The sequence below is a fragment of the Sebastes fasciatus genome, chromosome 8 (genome assembly GCF_043250625.1).
Source record: "Sebastes fasciatus isolate fSebFas1 chromosome 8, fSebFas1.pri, whole genome shotgun sequence".
NCBI classification, from domain to species: domain Eukaryota; kingdom Metazoa; phylum Chordata; class Actinopteri; order Perciformes; family Sebastidae; genus Sebastes; species Sebastes fasciatus.
In genome coordinates, this window is record NC_133802.1 from 23,482,434 (window position 1) to 23,502,949 (window position 20,516).

At 41.7% G+C, this 20,516-nt stretch overlaps 1 protein-coding gene across 3 annotated transcripts in view; it reads right to left on the reverse strand.

Moving 5' to 3' along the window:
* Positions 1-20,516, reverse strand: part of LOC141772926 (adenylate cyclase type 6-like) — a 48,146-nt gene that overhangs the window by 18,757 nt on the left and 8,873 nt on the right. The gene's annotated exons all lie outside the window — the stretch shown is intronic.

Genomic DNA, 20,516 nt, shown 5'->3' on the forward strand with positions numbered 1-20,516 from the left:
GGGTATGCTTTAGGGCGTGGCTACCTTGTGATTGACAGGTCGCTACCACGGCGTTGTCCAGTCTGGGAGTTGTCCGTGTTTTTGGTCTTACAACTTTAACCCTTTCACAGTGTGTTTTTAGTTCATGAAAGTTAATTGTAACATTTTGCCTAAAAATGTCTTATTCAGCGTTGTGCCTAGCTCCACCCTCTCGTATTTCTTCTGGTTGCAAAAACCAAGATGGCAACAGCCAAAATGCTGAACTCAAAGCTTCAAAATGGCAGTCAACAAACCAATGGGTGACGTCATGGTGACTACGGCCACTTCTTATATACAATCTATGATGCGACAGAGACATTTTCGTATTTGAATGTACAACTTGAGACAGATAGCAGAAACAGAAGCAGCCGTTATGCTGGTTGAACAATGAGTCGCTAAAAGAATGCAGAGGGACCAACTGTAAAGCAGTATTATCTGTGGCTTGAGTAAATGAAAGTTTAGATACAGTGTACAGTTAGCTTTGTGGGGTCATTGACCTTAAAAACATTCCTCTGTGCTGTCGCAACCGCTTTCTGTGTCCCTGTGTGTTTTTGGATGTGTGTGTGTAGTGAGTCTGTTAGTGATTTCTCTTCTTGCTAGTCCACCACCCCAAAACTGAACATCAGGACTTCCTCTCCGCACACACACACACACACGCACACACGCACACACGCGCACACGCGCGCACACACGCGCGCACGTCCTCTCCATGTTCAGAAACACACTCCAGCCTGGGAAAGTCACTTGACCCGTGACCAGAGCGCAGAGTGCTTCCTCTGAAGATGATATCATCAATAATGAGAAAAAGACATGCAGGCAAAGCACACACATAAATAGCTGAATTTCAATCAGTCTTAATAACAACATTATGACTAAACTGGAGGACATAAATGTCATCACCAGTACCAGCACCTTCTGAGCCATGGCTGGTATGTGGCCAAACCAGTGTGTGTTTGTGTGCGTGTTTGTGGGTCGTGTTTAAGAGGCAGACGGCGGAGGAGAGATGGAGAATCGCAGATAGAGGATGATTATCAGTATACATGCATACACCGCATATTTTCATGTCCTTTAAAAATGAGGAGGAGTAAAAAACTACTAACTACACATTGATTGAAACGAAAGTAGACTAAAGTAAACTTGTAGAGCGATGGCAGGCTTCATGATGCCTGAGATGAGGTTTACACTGCAAACACAAGAACTCGCCTTTTTGTTGTCGCAACAAGACGGAGACAATCTAACAACCTGTGCTTGAAACACAACACCGTCACCACAGGACAGTGGCCGGCAAGTTCCACTGTTTATTCAGAGAGGGAGTCGTTGGAGGCTTCCTATTCCATCCGAAAACAAATGGCCGAACTAGATTAGAAGCACAGCAGTAAGCAAAAATAAACACACTGATGGTTCGCAGGTGCAGAAGCAAATATGCTTTTGATGTATTTGGGTAAATAACCAATCCCTGATGTAGCTGATGCAGGCAGAGAGCAACGGCATTATTCAAGAACTAACAACAGAGCATCCAAAATGTATCCTCATTTTTTATTTCTGAGGGATATGGATGCAGCCGGCTTCCTTCAAACAGGTTTTCAGGAAAAAAGTTTTTCCTGAACTCCTTGATGCAGGATGACAGAGAATGGTTGATGCCGACTTTCAAAGATTCAGATCAAAGCAGTCGAGAGGTGTGAGACGCCTCATCGTCAGGCTATTGAAGATCAGGTGTGAGGACCTACAAGGAATATCCACTCTTGTTCTTTACATGACCGGCTGAGCTATTGTTCTCTAAGTGCAACACTGCGCCGCCGCTCAATTAGTGATCAGCCTGTTGTGTTCGTAAATCAATGTCTTCCTGATAAGCCAACACATCCTCACTCCCAACTCGTCAAATATCGCGGCTCGGTCAGTGCCCCTCGGTCGTACAGGGTACCCCCCTTGCGTTACTGTGGCTAGCGACATGTGACTCACGGGGCTGACGATACTAACGACTCATGTGACTATCGACTCATGGGACTGACGATAATAACAACTCACGTGACTAGCGACACATGACTCACAGGACTGACGATACCGACGAGTCACATGACTAACGACACGTGACTGACTGGATTGACGATTTTAACGACTCACGTGACTAGCAACACGTGACTGACAAAATAAGTCAGCGTTACTTTTAGTTTCACACGGGACGTGAACCCCGGTCTCTTGGTTGAAAGTCTTGTGTTTGTTTGACCCATCGACCACCCCTCCCGTCCGCCATTAGTGGACTCTCAAGTTATTAATACTACGTCATTTGCGCTGACCCTCGAAAAACGCCACAGATTGGTTTAGATTGGAGTTAGTTGAAAGACTGATTCATAAAATACTGTCGCTAAAGGGTGTCTCCGTGCGTTGGTTTCTGATGCCGAGGGGTGCTGCCCATTCGATGGTATCTGATGAGTAGGGAGTGAGACCGGGTTGAATAAGCCCTTCGTTGTAATGTTATAGACCACCAATGGCGACCTGACACTCCAGTCTTGAAGGGCCCCTGATACAACCTGATCGTATTAATCCCAAACAGATGGCTCTGATCAGAGTGAGACAGATAACTTAGTTAAAGTGGCCTGTCTGAGATACAGGGCCACCTGCAGTTCCCAGGACCACGCTTCTTAGCAATGCACTCAATTTACATTCAGCCAATTCAGCCTCCCATGTGAGCGCGCTCAGATTTCAACCCAAGTCATTCCCATCAAATTGATTTTGATAGCTTGGCAACAAACATACAGTGCGCTTGAACGCAGCTTAGGAGGTCTCACATTCAGGATTTTGTGTGTTTTTGTCGAACAGGAATACACACAATAGTGCAGCGATAGCATGAATACACATTTATTTGCAAATGCCGTGCCAATGCAAGAGCAGCGTCTATTGAAACCTTGCGAAAGCCCCAAAATATCAGCAGGTAAGGTGCGTTTGGGGTGAGAATTATTAGAGCTGAACAACAATAGGCTGGCTACATCTTGAATGATAGCTCAATACAACAGCCCGATAGCTCTGAAAAGGTGAGACTAAAGTGTGGGGAAACATGATGAACAACGCTTGTGTGTTAATGCCAAGTTATGCTTAGTCACCACACGGTCTGGAGATTAGAGGCAGAAGCATTCACAGAGGCTTTTGAATAAATCTTGTGTGTGAGCTATGCATGTGTGTGTGTGACTCCTTTTGGACTGGCAGCTCTTTGAAGCTTGTTGTGTCTGTTGCTGCACTTATATCACCCAGGCCTGCAAATCCAGCACCGACCCACGGCCGCTCTGACACTTCCCTCTCCAAACAGTAATGGGGTGTAAAGAGAGCAGCAGAAGCTCCTCTTCATTAGCACACTGCCGCTCTCTTTATACCCACTAAGCTGGACTTAAGAGTATCTTCCACGGATGTCTCCTGACCATTCTTCCTCCAGACTTTTGGCTCTCAGAGACGAGCCTCACTCGACATTTATTTAAGCAGGGAACCTCTTGGCGGTGAAGTTAAAAGGAGTCCAAACATTGGCTTATAAGGCGCGGCTCCCGGCAAGGTGCTTTCTAAAGTAAGGCAGACGGATAACAAGTTAAAGAGCGAATGAAGGAAGGGGATGGAAAAGATTTTGACTTGGCAAACATACAGAAAATCCATTCTGTCTTTAATAATAGCCCACTGGACAGTTCCCCTCACGCACAGGCACACTGGAATTTACACGTGCAGAATCACACCAAGGTCCATTCAATCAGAGACAAAACACATGCCACTACTGATTAAGGGTGGGAAAAACAAAAATCGATTCACCTATGTATTACACTACACATACAGTAAAGTATGGAAACACTTCGGGTTTCACACATTGCCAGGAAACGCAGACCTAGACATGGTGGCTAAAGCTGGGTGCTAACTTTGTCATGGACAGGAAATGTTATTGTATCGTAACGTGCGGTCAAGACGACCGTCACTCGCACCTCTGTGGTTAAATACAGCTGACGCCACAACTGTAGAGCACCCATATACTGACATTTATCTTAAATGCATTCAAATGGCCCCAATGGAGGGTAGCGTCTAGAAGGGAACCAGTAAACAGTTTTTTCAGATCTCAGATCAGATTTTGAAATTTGCAGGTTCCCTTCTAGACACGACTCAGATGGAGCTGACCATGGATGTATAAAGAGAACAGAGCTGACGGGGAGAGCTAGCGACGGACTTGGCGAAGTTAGCGGAAGTATACGTGTGTGACTACGTCCGGTTTTCAAAATAAGATGTTAACAAATGGTACAGTATATACAAAATACATATATGGAAAGTATAAAACACCTTACATGTCCCTTACAAATTAAAAAGATAATACCACTAATTTGTGAGGGAAATGTCTTTACTCTTTGATTTTGGGGTTGCTGGAAAAAATGTAATGAATAATTCCTGACAATTACTGATATATTTGACTTCAGGACATCTCTGATTACATACAAAATCAAATATATTTACTGTATCAATTTAGATATTTGTATAAGTAAAAGTCTCTCGAAGTGTATGATTCAACTTTTTCCCATGGTCTAGAGTTAAAAATGTTAACAAAAATTGCGATAAATCGTAATATCTAATCGCAATACTTAAAAATCGCAATACATATCGAATCACCACCCAAGTATTTTGATAGTATCGAATCGGGAGATAGGTGTATCGTCTCAGCCCTACTACTGATATGCTCTATTGATCAATAAGGGATGTTTTCCATGACATTACAGTCTGCAGCCCTGTGGTAACCGCACACGTGTTTCTTCAAGGCAGCAGTCGAAGCCTTGTCTGTCACATGTTGATGAATGTTTAACTAATATTTACTCCTATGACAATACAGTGAGAGGAGGTAAACTAACTGATAACCACAGATTCGTCACACTGTCACTTACTGGATAAAGGCAGCGTCCATGAAATCAATGTTTTGATTTATCCAGGAGTTTTAGAAAAGGCCTGCAATGAAAGATACATTCAAGCGCCATCGAAGCCGAAGTTTAAACTTTAAAAGGCCAGAGTGCTACATCCCATAAGTCAACAGAGTGGCTCTGGGGACCCGGACTGTTGTTGACATGGGGGCTACTCACCAGCACATGACCTTTGATAGGCATCTGGAGCTTTTAAAAATGTCTTACAGAGATGAACGTCAAAGCCCAGTCACACACTGCTGCTCAAAGATAACATGTGGTACCAAAGTGGTAAAAATAGACAATACTATGAGACTCTGTTGCACTAGTCCGGGTATAATCAGGGGTTACTATAATGTGTAATTACTGACATAAGAAGGAAGCCATTCCTTATAAAGATAAATGTTGCAGAGGGGTGGGGGTGCCTGTCTTTGCCATCTTGGGTCTCTGCCATCTGGACTCAGAGCTTTGTTTTCGTCATGGCTCGGGCCAAACCAAAATTGGTCTCAGGCGACCAGCGAGGCCACGGAGTAATCTTTGTGAGATGCTGAAGCAAATTCCGCAAAGCTAAATAGAGCTGGACCCAGGCCGCACATCTGTCAGAAAAGCAGACCCCGAATTAATACTTGCACATATAAACGTTGTCCAAACATGAGGAAAAAAATCTCCCAGCGATCCTGGAATTACTGACTAAAACAAACTGCAACCACCAGCTAAAACCACCCACTCCATTATTCTAATTTGACCAACAAATTTTTCCTCAAATCAAAAGATTATGATGGTCATTTATCCTTCTAGTTCAATATCTCAACCTTCAATTTACTGGCTTAAATTCAACAGTTCCAATAAGGACAAAATGCATCTGGCTGGCCCTGATTTTACCACTTTTTCTGACACTGTATCTGTAGAGCCCGAAGAAAGCCATTAAACAGTAACAGAGGAGTTACTGGCCTCAGAGGAAAACAATGACCGCGAATAAAGGGGACCGACTTTTGGTAGAACAGTACACAGATAGAAGAGTTTTCTTCTTCTTACACTGCCATTTGAGAGCTTTGAACAAGGCCACTCCCTAAACAAAGTAGCAGGGTCACATGAACTCACATTTTAGTCGTCTCTTATTACTTTCTTGTGGCTCACTTCACTCAGCTGAATTATACCATGTAGCATCCCGGGTTTAGGGCTGACGACATTTATCATTTGTCCCTCTTTTTCCCAACATTTATGGTCTCTGTGAACTCGAGGGACAGCCACAAGATAATCTTACATTAAATGAGTGTGCAACCCCAAGTTTTCAAAGCTTATTATGCACTTTGAGTGACCTATTGCTGCTGCTGCAACTAATGTCATTCTGTTCTTTTCTGCAAATAACAATTATGTTCACTAATCAATGAATTGTTTAGTATTGATTAGGGTTGTGGATTGTTAAGAATTTGGTGATACGATACGCGTCATGCTACAGGCATTACAATTCAATATATTACGATATATTGCAATACTGTAAGCAAAGCGATATATTGCGAAATTTTAAATCTAATTTTAGATGTGTCAGTATAAAGGACATGCCACCATATGCATAAAATCTTAGTAAAGAAAGTTAACTTTTTTATGCAATCAGAACAGTGGGATCTGCATTTGAATTTATCACAGTCACTGTAAAATCCAACATCGTAGCACTACTTTGAGAGGGCCAATATCTTTGCAAATTAAATAAAGTATTGACTGAGTTCATCTTTGCATGTACATTTTTAATAATTAAACACCCTTAGTTTCGAAAAAGGCATAAATGTTTGTCTATGGTAATCTTAAAATAGCTTGTTTTGTCCAATCAACAAGATTTTCAAATTACTGTTATACAGTAAGACAAAGCAACAAGTCCTCCCTTTTGAGAAGCTGGAGTCGGAGAATATTTGGCATCTTTGCTTGAAAAATTACACAATTAATAGATTATCAGAATAGTTCCAGATTAATTACCAGACAATTGACTAATAGATTTAGAGCTGCAACGATTGATTGATTAATTGATTAGTTGTCAACAATTAAATTAATCGGCAACTATTACAATGAAAAAAAAAAAGAAAAACGTTTTCTGATTCCAGCTTCTTAAATGTGAATATTTTCTGGTTTCTTTACTCCTCTATGACAGTAAACTGAATATCTTTGAGTTGTGGACAAAACAAGACATTTGAGTACGTCATCTTGGGCTTTGGGAAACACTGATCGTCATTTTTCACCATTTTATAGATCAAAACAACTAATTTATTAATCAAGAAAATAATCAACAAATTAATCAATAATGAAAATAATCGTTAGGTGCAGCCATAAATATGTTGTTCCTTATATTTACATCCAGTTTTTGGTCATTGAACAGGTTTCTATATTTCGTTGTGATTATTAGCATCAGTTTTAATTATTATTTGTTTTATTGTATTGTCAGTGGCGCAGCAAAGGCACATTTTTACTATAGATAGATAGATAGATATAGAAACAGTACAAGTAGAATATTAATATAGTAGTGGGAGCAATAGTAGCATGAGTAGCAGCATTAGTAACAGCACCAGCAGGTGTCCACTGTCCTCCATATTTCCTCATTTGAATTATGATACAATGGGTAAAATGTATTAATTAGCACATATTAATATTAAATGCTCTATTGTTTTGGTGAGTATTAGATAGAAAGCTGTGCTGGTGAGTAAACCAGTGTCTGTTTGTCAGTGGTGTCGGCTGCTCAGTGGTCCGGGGTCAGAGTTTGGCTGGACAGACAGAAGGAGGGAGGGAGGGGAGGTGGAGGAGTGGGCAGGGCTGGACTCAACACTCTCCTCCCAGCTGTGTCCTCACTAACCCCTCACTTCCTGCCCACTCACACCCTCGCAGGCACAGCTGCAATTACAGCACGGCGGCTGCATGGACACAAGATTGGGTTAATTAGCCTAACAAATCAACCACCAGCCCCATCCACTCCTCTCTGCTGGCTGCTCTCTCACTGATTTGAACTGTGTGAGGGAGTCCAGACCTTGAACTGTGTGACCGTGAGCTAAACATCCAGGAATTCCCATTTGAGCTGTTATTGCTTCCATCTCCTTTAAAGCACAATGCACAACATGAACCCAAGGCCACCATTTCGCTTTGACAGAGAACGATGTAGCAGGAATATTTAACTCCGAAGATGGGAAAATGTCTGCTGGTGACTACATTTGTTCGACATGAGAACATGTTGTTTTCCCCCCTGTAGCCAGACTGTCTTTAAATACTAACAGAATTAAGAGTGGCAGCATTAAGCTACATTAAATGAGATAGTGTGTGTGGGCCAGATGTTGCAGCTCCAATAGAAACATACAAGACTTTAGTTTCACTGTCCAGTTATATAAGCATCTGCTACAGTAACACTCACTACACTGTTTTAACCACTGTCCTTCCCTGTGCTAACTCTTCAACTATACACAGTATTGACTTTTACTACAAAGCATACAGATCAATATGGCTGCAAGAACAACAGGTTATAGTTTAAACAGCAGAAACGAAACTGCTGCGACTCAAGTTTTGGCTTCCACGAGCTGCTCAGTCGAGGATGAGCTGATACTGAACTCATGCACGTAACACATCCGTCTTCCCTCTTCAGGAAAAGTCACATGTGACATGTTTCTGAAGCCTGATACATCAGCAGCGTTTCACGGGAATAACGGCACGGGTGTTGAGTTTCACACATGTTTGAAAACTACAAGCTGAGCTGCTACTGTATTATGTCTTTGTGTTCTGGCCTTTTCTTTATGATGTCCTGATCATATCTGCTATACATACCAAAACAAAGAGGAAATGTGATTCAGGCATATTGAATGCTTAAAGGCAATAGCAGCTATGGCTCTTATGTACAACACGAAGGTGCTCGTGACACAAAACAGCACCGTCTTTCTGCCACCTTAAAAGGAAAGGGCTTTATTTTCTCACGTTTGAGGAGGGAGCGTGATTAATTACGACACGAAACAATGCGTTTTCTGAGCTTTCTGCACACTTCAGTGGGAGGATCCCGTGAAGGCACAAGACAGAGTATAACTTCCTTTGGATTAACCCTGAGTGTGTGAAATTACATCATGGGACCAGGGTCTTGTTATTGCATCTGACATCATTCGCTGAAAATGTGGATAAGACATGCTGTGAGACACACACCAAGAAGGCTCGGGGCTTTGAACAGGAAAAACTGTCTTACACTGACTGGACAAAACCATTAGGATGATCTGCTCTTTCCATTTAATAAGCTGGTCAGGTGAAAGTCAAAGAGGCTGAGCAGGTTAACGTCTTCCACTCCTTGAGGGCGCCGGTGCCCTCGGCCAGACTTTATTGTCTTTCGGAGGCGGCAGCAGGCTCAGGTTTTAGAGCTATAGCGAAGGTACTGGTATCAGGAATCCATTGTTACAAACCATGTCATGCTAACATGTTGGGAAAGAGGCTAAATAACCCTCCTAAGTTTTGGCAAGGAAAACCTGGCATGGCCATGTTCAAAGGGGTCCCTTGACCTCTGACCTCAAGATATGTGAATGAAAATGGGTTCTATGGGTACCCACGAGTCTCCCCTCAACAGACATGCCCACTTTATGATAATCACAAATCAGTTTGGGGCAAAAACAATGGTGTCTTTTGAATGCAGTATAAATGTGTTATTTTCGCCTTCTGCATACTGGGGTCTCTAAACAGTCTTGGAATTACATAAATTGGGTGTCACTGTAAAGCCCAATTATATTCATGTGTGATGATGTTAGTCGCCATAGTAGCCATTTCATTGTTGTGAGACCATTTTTTTAAACTTGACCTCACTGTATAAAATGACCTGTGGTGACCTCTAGGATGATCACAGCCTCATGAAACTTTAACACCACAAACTAGAGACCTAGAGCATTCAAAGGATGGATGGCTTTCCTAGGTAGATTGACAATAAGGGGGTTTCTGAGCAGTTTCCAGAACAGAAGTGCTCACCATCCAATTGCAGAAAAATGCAATTCTTAACACCAAATCACAGTGTGGCTTTTTCTATGGTGTTCCTCAAGGACTTGGTGTCTTAATGTGATATTTTGGAGGGATTATTGATCTTTTTTCATAAATTCTCAAGAGGTAAAAATGGTTAAATTTAGCACCAAATCTGTGTAACAAATGGTATCAACCCAAAAACAACTTATGAGACAAAAGTGAGCATGGTAATGGCCATCATATACTGCCTTTATAATGTTCTAAGCCTTTATACACTCTCACAATTTATTACTGATTCATTATTTTTTTAATTTATGATTTATGACAAGAACAATTTAACACACAGTGCTGAACTCAAATTAATCTTCAGGTTCCCAGCTTTCAGATGATGTACACCACTTCTATGTGACATCTACTGTTGACCTGCTATCTCCCCCTAAAGGCCCCCTGTACACCCCAGAAAAAGACAAAAATGGGTCTATGAAAAAGAGGGGTGGAGTAGAAAAGGACAAAAGAGTTCTGTAATGTCTTTGACAATTGGGACATGGGTAGTTCACAGTGGTGTGCATTTCAATAGCAGGAAGGTGTTTGTACACTGATAGTGAACATGTTTGTTAATTACAGCTTCACTCCAGTAATGCATTCTCACACCAGCCCGACGTTCGTTGTGGCTGTTTCAACGGTGTAATTGTAACTGGGATAGTGGGATAACAAGACAGTTGGCTAGTGTGACGGTGACCTTTGACAGAGAGCCATTCACCTTCCTGTCAACCAGCACACTGGGATAGGGTGCACTAGGCTCAACGGGATCCTGAGTAAAACTGCCCTTAAAAGCCTAGGGGCTTGCATGCCACACAGATCAACATTTAACACCGCTAATGGATTCCTAATATATATCTCTTGGCCGCCCGCCACGGCGGTTCAGCCTTAAATCCCTGTATTTACTTTTGCAGGGAGCCAAGTTGTTAGTAAACCACGAGCTGTTATTAGAAGCCTGCACTTCCTCATCCCCGACTCACACAGCTATTATTAGTCCGGCTATTATTTGCCTTATCATTGGCTGTATTTTAAGAGCAATATTTCGCTTATCGCTAATCCTAATTGCTCCCACCCATGGTGGTGGAAGTTATCCGGGTTTGTATCATCGCCTCTGGTGGTAATACAATAACTGGATGAGTCACAAGCTCTCTCCCTCTCTGACAGGGGGTGGGGTTGGGAGTAAAGGGGGGGATCTATTATTTGAGCCGGTGCATTGTTTGGCACCGACAGCACCTGATGATGGGTTCTCACCATTTGATAGCAGCCAAGTGAAGCCGCTCTGATCCATGCAGCTCACGCAGACAGACACAGATCACACACTCCACTTCTCCTGGCCTGTGTGTGTACATAACGTGTGCACACTGGACACCAGATTCACTAAATATGAATAATATAAATAGGGCTGGGTATCAATACTTCGATACTTATTGAGTGCTGACCAAAATCTGTCCGTAGAATCACATATTGATTAGTTTCAAGTATTAAATGCTGGCATCAAATGCATTATTCTTAGTCTTGTTTCTTATTGTTTGATCACATACAGTATGTCCCGATCTAAATCAGAAAACATCATCTGATTTACTCCAATACAGCTAATTTTAGGCTGTATTTAGTTCTTTATTATTGCTGATGCTTTAAAGGTACAGTATGTAGGATTTGGTGGCATCTAGTGGTGTGGTACCCCTCCGCTGACTCCTCTCTTTCCAAGAAGGCGGTAACGTGAGCCACCGAGCGCAAAACCGTGGTAACTCCGTTCGCCTTGCTCAGATGCCATCCTTACCATAGTAACACTACTATAGGAGCAACGGAAGTCAGGTGGTGGTTGGCGGTACCGCGGTTTTGCACTCTTGCGGCTCACATTACCGCAGTTTCACAAGCTTGTCAGAACGAAAGGCTCTCTCTCTCTAGATCAAGTGTTTGGTTTGTCCGTTCTGGGCTACTGTAAACATGGCGGAGCAACATGGCGGACTCCATGAAGAGGACCCGCTCCCTATGTAGATATGAAGGGCTCATTCTAAGCTAACGAAAACACAACGATTCTTTCAGGTGATTATACACTAATGAAAACATAGTTGTGAATATTAAATTCCATTTCTGCTAATAGATCCCCTAAAATGATACACACTGTTCCTTTAAGAGATCAAACAAAAGATTTTGTTTTTATTTCTCAAACTAAAACGTAAAAAAGTTGTTTTGGTATAAGTACCAAAACTCAGTTATCGTATGGGCATCGGTATCATTAAACAAAAATTATACCCTGAACTAAAAATAAGCCAATGTGAACTCTAATACACTTAATAAAAGATAAAAAAATATATATATCTTGTACATCCAGAGTGATAATACTTGAAGATATGGAACCAACAAGGCACTTTTCTTTTGGTTTCATACCACTCAGAGAGCAGAGGGGATTAGTTTTAAGTACACACAGCCCTTGTCATACTTTCCAAGCAAACATCATAAATAATTGCATAAAGGTTAAGGCAGCCTGTGTGGCTGCATTCAGGTTTTTCTTAGGTAACACCAAATGTTCTGGCCTAAATGCATTATGCACGCCTCGGCCATGCCTGTGACATTTCATTGATTGGTATCTTTTTCACCAGTGCTAAGCAGCGGGATCAGTATGTTTCCACTAGTCCCACATTCGTTGACCCCATAACAATCTGCCAAAGGAACAGGTTTTTCCTCTAGTGCCGGATCAACACACAATAACAAAAGTACAGACTAGATGTACCTTTGAGACTTCACTCTCTCCTTGACCTGCCTGTCAATAGCTCGCTCTTCAGAGGACTACATTTGGGATTTGGTTATCCAAATATATCATGTTGCACACAAAAAAGCAACTTCAGTTTGGTTCCTTGATAATCCATGTATGACATCTTGCACGCAGGGTGGTTATAAATTCCTAGCACTAAACAATGGCACAATAAGTCAGATAATCCCCCTTAAGACATATAGGCCTATGGACACACAGCTGTTCATACTCAACATATGGAGATACATATATCAAAGCAAAACTTCTCTTCCCACAAGAGAGAGAGTGACATAATAAAAACACGAGGGACATGTGGTCTCTCACAGGGAAGCAGTCTGAGGGCCAAAATGAATCTGTTTTGGACCACGTGATGTGTGTGCGTGTCTGACTTCCAGCCAGAGTCAGAGTGCTGCTCGGCGCCACGAGATGAAACCATAACGCAGGTGACCGGACACAAGTAGACCAATGCAAAGGGGGCATTTTCTAGTGAGGACTCTTTTAAATTTGAAGTTTAATCTCTAAAGTCCCACTTGATTGTGCTCTCTACTCCCCAGCCAACATGATGAACATGCAGTGGATGATAAAAAAAACAACCAGACACTGATAATCTGAGGATCGTCCATTAGGAATATTGCGTGATTACACTAAAGGCTACAAAAGAAAACCTCATAAATCTACTGGAACGCAAGTTGCTGGCTCTGTGTGGTGCATTTGACGTTAAGACGTTCAGTGTTGCTAACAAGCAGAAATGTCAGAAAACCCAACACGACAACAAACATTGACGTCACCGACAGAATAAAAGGAATTTGGTAGCTTCTTCCAATCAAAAGACTTCTGGTCGTCAGCTAACTGTCAAAACTTAGAAGTAAAACAGCTTCCACAGCGTCAGCTGTCAGAGAAGCCTGCAGCAGACTTTGTAAACCCAAATGCAGTTAAAGGGATGAGGCGTGCAAAATCCCAGCAAGCAGAAATGAAGACGAGGAAATAATGAATTGACCCCTCTGTGGACAAGCTGCAGCACCGAAGGTAATACATATCCATACAGAGTTTCCAACAACTTCACTCACTTTGCAGTCAGGATATGTCTTCCACTTTACAGTAATTTGACGGAAAAAAAAGTAATTATGAGAGTGAAATGAAAATATCTATTATATAGATTACATAATCTGTTGCTCTAAACTGGGTTGTTTTTGGTTTTGGAGTGAAATACTCCTTTGCAGAAGAGGGCTTAAAGGAACACTGTGTAACATTTTGGGGGATCTATTAGCAGAAATGGAATATATTATTCATAACTATGTTTTCATTAGTGTATAATCACCTGAAACTAAGAATCGTTGTGTTTTCGTTAGCTTAGAATGAGTCCTCTTCACAGAGTCCGCCATGTTGCTCCGCCATGTTTCTACAGTAGCCCAGAACGGACAAACCAACCACTGGCTCTAGAAAGAGCCTTTCATGTTTTTACGTTACCTGAAGGCCAACACGCTTGTGAAATTGCGGTAATGTGAGCCACAGAGTGCAAAACCGTAGTAGCGCCAGCCGCCATCTGACTTCCGTTGCTCCTAAAGTAGTGTTATTATGGAAAGGATGGCCTCTGAGCGAGACGAACGGCGTCACGGATTTGCACTCGGCAGCTCAAATTATCGCAGTCTTGAAAAGGGAGGAGTGAGCAGATGGTGCGATCTGCAACCGCACCACTAGATGTAGCCAAATCCTACACACTGTACCTTTAAGAATTAATATTAAAGTGATTATTTACAGAACATTTACTTTATCCATGAAATTATTATTAGTTTTGACTACAACTTTAATGTCATTTTAAAAAACATAATGTCTGTGTTTTGACTTAAATATATTGTGTATCATTTAAACAACTATACAGAAGCTAAGGACAAAGCTGATGATAGTCTAAAGTCTGTATTGTGATTGAATGCACATATACATTATAGTTCTACTGTCATGACATTTTGATAAAGTGTGATTTTTTATAAGGTAAGAGCAATAATTAAAGGTACAGTGTGTAGGATTTGGCAGCATCTAGTGGTGTGGTTGCAGATTGCAACCAACTGAGTACCCCTCCGCTCACTCCTCCCTTTCCAAGACTGCAGTAACGCGAGCCGCGAGTGCAAAACCGTGGTTTTAGGAGGCTGGTACCATGATTTTGCATTCTGCGGCTCATGTTACCGCAGTTTCACAGAGAACTACGGTGGCCTTCAAGTAACGTAAAAACCTGAAAGGCTTTCTCCAGAGCTAGTTGTTGGTTTGTCCATTCTGGGCTACTGTAAAAACATGGCGATAGCAACATGGCGGACTCCGTGAAGAGGACCCGCTCCCTATGTGGATATGAAGGGCTCATTCTAAACTAACGAAAACACAACGATTCTCAGTTTCGGGCTTATTATACAATAATGAAAACATAGTTATGAATATCATATTCCATTTATGCTAATAGATCCCCCAAAATATTACACACTGTTCCTTTAATACAGCATTTCAAGTCTTAACGCTAATATTGATTTCAATATGACGTGAAACATCTTTAACAGATCTTTTATTCCATCATCTGTCATCTTACTTAACAAATGATTTTATTAGATATTAATATTATTATAATAATAATATTTATATCTATTAAATATATGTATTCATTGTTAATATATTTTTAGCACTTTCATCCCAACTGTTTGTTACTTACTTAATTTTTTTTCTCTTTATCTTGTGTACTTCAACCCATTGCAAAGGAAGCTTTTAAGTGGATGCATGTCTGTGATGCCAAAGACAAATTTCCACGCAAGTGGACAATAAAGATGTCTATTCTATTCTAAAGAAACCAATTTCCAGAAGCTCATTTTAAAGGAATTACATGTTTCATTAAGAGCTGCCAAAGACAGGCCAGCTAGTAGTAAAATAAATGGTTCACGTGTGAGGGAGGTTATCTGTGAGGGAGAACACTTAGCAATTATTTCTTGCCAAGCCCACTTGATGCTTGTCCGATACAAGCAAAAATTGAGCCTTATGATACTTCTAGGCTGTAGTCAAAAAGGCCACTTAAATCCAAGTCTGAGCAGCTCAGAGTCCGAGTCAAGACTAAAAACAGTGCCGATTCAATCAGAGAACAAAATGTAATCATAGAAATAAAATATTCTTGCACAACGTTCCAAGCTAGTCATGAAACTTTGATTTCTTTGTATTCAGGGTGGTAGCTATCACTGAGGACATGAGGGTCAGGACTCGAGTGCAGCCTTGGTCACTCCTGTCTGAAGTCAAAATCTTTCATTCACCACCTGTAAGAATGAACGAGGTCCCTCTGAACCCTGTTCCTGTGGGATAGTGGACGCACTTCAAGTGAACAGCAGCAGTGTAACTTCCTGAGAGCAGTTATAACTTCATCTCTCTGTAGTTGTCAGAAGAGGCCCTTCAGAGCACAGCGGGGGGACATGGAGATCTATGGAAACAATCCCCATGAGTAGCGTGAGCTCAATCTCAGCCCGTTGAGAAATAAAAGGCCACTCCATCTGAGGGGGATTTTGTGAGAATGGAATTATGACTCAGAGAAAAAGCGAGAGAAAAGTGGAAAGAGAGAAGCAGCTCTTTTACAGCCGGGTGCGTCAGCCCTGCATTATTTCACACTCTCCATCAGTGGCCGTCCCCTTGTCACCACTGTAACCCCCCCATGCCTCCCCTGCTTCATCGTGGAGGTCCCTCACAAAGACCTCTTTTGTCCTCGCCATCATCGGTCGCACATCTTCTCAGCGCTGATGCTGCATTAACGTCTCCGCAGGGAAAATACAAATAAGGGAAAAAAGAAGTCTGGGACACAGAAACGGCTAGAGGGATGATGAGGTCCCAGAAGAAGAAACCAGCTTTCCCAGATCAGATTCTGGCCATGTGAGGACAGGAGCCACAGAGTTTGTGTAAGCTGACGTGTGTGTGATACAGAGGGTGTGACAGACTGAATGGAGTCCTTCTGTATTCATAAAACTACGTGGCTTGATGCGAGATACCTGTTGAGACCGAGAGCTGACTATACTGCTTGAGGAGGAAAACAAAGAAATCGCCCTGAAATTCATAATAAAAGATTAATGTGTTGCTGCTAACGGCATTAAACAACCCCAAGCAAACCTGACGTCCTTTCCTCAATCTTAATTAAAAGCCTATGAGCCCAAGAGCGAGAGAGCTAGCCGAACAGTGCGAGGCCCATGTCCCATCATTGATTGTTTAGAGAACCAGAACGCACTGTGTTGGGGATCCAAGCCTGCAGGCAGGGCAGCAGTCCATCATCAGAGGACCAATGCAACCAACCAGGGCTACCAGAGTACATAAAGGCAACAGACCAATGTGCCTGTAGTCACCCCGTCTAGTCTGGGGCATGGGTACTTAACACACAAGCTCACTGGACCAGTAGAGTTATGTCAATATTGCCTTATTCAGAGTGGCTCCACGTTCATCTGGTTGCTTAATAGTGATGGTTGGCAGAGAAAACCAATCACATGTCTGTAGACAGTTACAGAGTTCATTCCATGTGTGTCACAAGTTATTTTGTGGCATTGTCTTCAAACATGACCACTTCAAACAGCAAAAAAAAAAAATCATGTATTTAAGTTTGTGACATGATTCTTTCATTCTTGTAAGGGTGAAAAGGCCTCTGAAACAGCATGTAGGCCATTACGGGACCCTAAAGTTCCCCACTGAAAACTGTACAAGTTCTTACACTACACAGCTCGTACTGGCAGGTTGAACTATGGCACCAATTAAATGGCAGGGAAATTGTGGAATACATACATACATACAATAAATGAATAATGCAAATAACCCTTTTCATAGCATATCACAGGTGTAACATAAAATAAAAACATTAATGATGGCTCCGGTCTATTTAAGTGTTCCAGCAGCAACAGGCTACGCTTGTTGCTGCGTGACGCGCTACAAATAAAGTTGAGCTGGTCTCAACTTTTTTTAAGCGCTCCAATGACGCAGCGAAGCGTCAACCAATATTATGCTTTTGTTTCACCCCGTTCCGTTCCGTCTAGTTAGCCAGTCCCCGTTGCTATTTATCAAAATATCTACATCAACAAGCGCTTGAGCCAAACTTCGACTGTGACAATGTAGCTGGCCACGCTTGGATGTTTAATTGCTTTTGTCGCTTGTAGTGTGAACATAGCTTAAGCCATGACAGTGTGACAGTGAGTCAGCATGTACAATACCAGGACCCTGACACTGAAGAAGCTAAATGGAATTCAGCCATCATTCATTTTATTTACACCTGTGCTTCCTTGTATTACTAGTGCAGTGCTCATTCAAAAAGTGCTTGTTCAGAACGTGCTGAATGCTTGGATTGCTGCTTGCATTTTTCTCAATAACCGCTGATCCAAACAACTTCACACTCGACACTGCTCTTTCCTTGGGTCCTGAGCAATACACCTGCCATGACATAGTTGCAGAGTATATGCGTCATGTGGGTGTAAAGCTCACACAAACATCAACAGAGAGCAAGGTGCACCAAGCATGCCGTTCGGCGGTGTAACACTTAATCGAGGCCCCCTCTCAATACACTACACAGTGTGTACATAAGGCTACCTTGTGATTGACAGGTCACTACCACGGTGTTGTCCGGCCTGGGAGTTGTCCGTGTTTTCGTCTTACAACTTTAACCCTTTCACAGTGTGTTTTCAGTTCATGAAAGTTAATTATAACCTTTTAGGTCGCCTAAAAATGTCTTATTCAGGGTTTGGTTGTACTTAGCTTTACCCTCTCGTCACTTCTGGTTGCAAAAGTACAAGATGACGACGGCCAAAATGCCAAACTCAAGGCTTCAAAACGGCAGTCCACAAACCGATGGGTAACGTCACAGTTACTACGTCCGCTTCTTATAAACAGTCTATGGTACATAAAGCGCTTCTATATAATATATGTCCCGTAGATCTCAAGAGCTCGCACACAACACTGCACTGCACTTCCTTGGGTCCTCAGCAGCAATACACCCACCAAGTGTGGAGTTAATCGGATAAGTGTTTGTCGAGAAAATCGAAGGACAGACGGACAGAGACACCTTCCATTTTAGTTGGATTGCAACTTTAACGGTTTAGTGTTTTGGTCAAAACAAGCAATTTGAAACTTTTGTTACTCTTTTCTGACTTATTATGGAATAATCAAATAATCCTAAATATAGTTGACACATTAATTGTCCATGAAGTTAGTTGCGGTCCTACAAAAAGGTCATTCATGACTTCTGTTTTGGAGATTTAGCTGATCCATGTATAGTTTTTGAATCCCTGAGTAACATCCAATAGTACAATCTGATGCAGTGCAAATCTTATCATTACAAACACACTGAACATTACAAGGAAATCAGTGAGGGTCTGACAGCACATACAGAAAGGATTAACTAATGAAGAAATAATTTCAATGTGTTGGGAGCTGAAGCCATTTTAAATGTCTAATTCTGTTTTTATTTTTTTTTTCCAGAGCCTCCAATACGAAGAAGTAATCATCCTGTTTTCCATCGAATTCATTGCACAATCCGAGTATCCCACCCCACCCTGTTTCATTTCACTACAATAGCCTCCTTGTTTTAGGGAATTGCGGCCTGAATGGCACCATGCTACATTATCATGATATTCCTCCACAATGCAGCTAAACGGGCTCATTCAACCCAGATGACCTTCCACAAACCCCAACAGAGTTGCCAATAGCTGCCCTACAGCGCAAAACATAGGCTCATTAAAAATCTCATTTGAAAAACTGCCGAGATCTACAGCACCATCTACTTTTAGTACGGCACCTTTGACATGGAAAAGTGGTTGAGGAGTCTGCACGATGTTTGTCCTATATTGATGGCAAGAGAAAGTAGGGCGTTTCCACTAGTGAATACAGTAACAACATTGTGCTCAATTGTATGGTGATAATGGTGGGCCCTGCCGAGCACGAGTCTGAGACATTGTGTCTTGTTTTCTCATGAATATAAATGTTCACTTTCAGAGATGGCTGTATATTTAGCAGCAACTACGGTCCAAATAGACATGGCAAGAAAGACATTTTACAAACATGTTTTGTCACAACTATTGAAGGACTGATTTTCTTTTTATCCAAGTGTGTCTTAAAACAATACTCACATGTCCAAATGTACAGTAAATGAGTTATTGGCTGCTGTTAATGTTCTTCCTGTCTTCCTGTCCAGACTTAATATGACTTCAATGCGACGGGAACAAACTGCACAGTCCTCGTTTTGTTAAAAAAAGATGCATTGTGTTCAGCCAAAACTGATAAGAGGCTTCAGCAGTTGGACAAATCAAGTCGGTATTTTCCAACATCTTTTTAGTGTGAAGTTGTGATGGGAATTTTGACTTTAAAAGGACACTAACTTTGGAAGATTCCTACTTGATTTGTCTGAAGCCTCGTTGCCTTTGACTAAACTTTGTATTTTTCACAAAACTTTCATTTCCCACCACTTACACTGAACTTGCTTTAAGAAGCAGCCACTATGGACAGGAGGAACAATTACAGCAGATTTTACCGTACATGTGAAAGTGAGGCAGACTTGGAAAAATGTGAACCTATGATTTAAAGTGTTAAAAATATGACTAAAAGGTGCATTAGTTATTTGACTACTGGTTGTATGGCATCATTGTGGGTAATGTTGCAAATCAATGAACGGGAATGCTTTATGGCAATATTGGATTTTCTGCATCAATATGATGAAGATTTGTCAGATGTGTAATGTATAAAAACAGTCAACAGTCATCTTCATGTATTATTATAGGGCTGTCAAAATTGACATTTGAATATTTGTTAACAAAAAACACAAGTTCAACTATTTGAATATCTATTCACAAATACAATTTTCA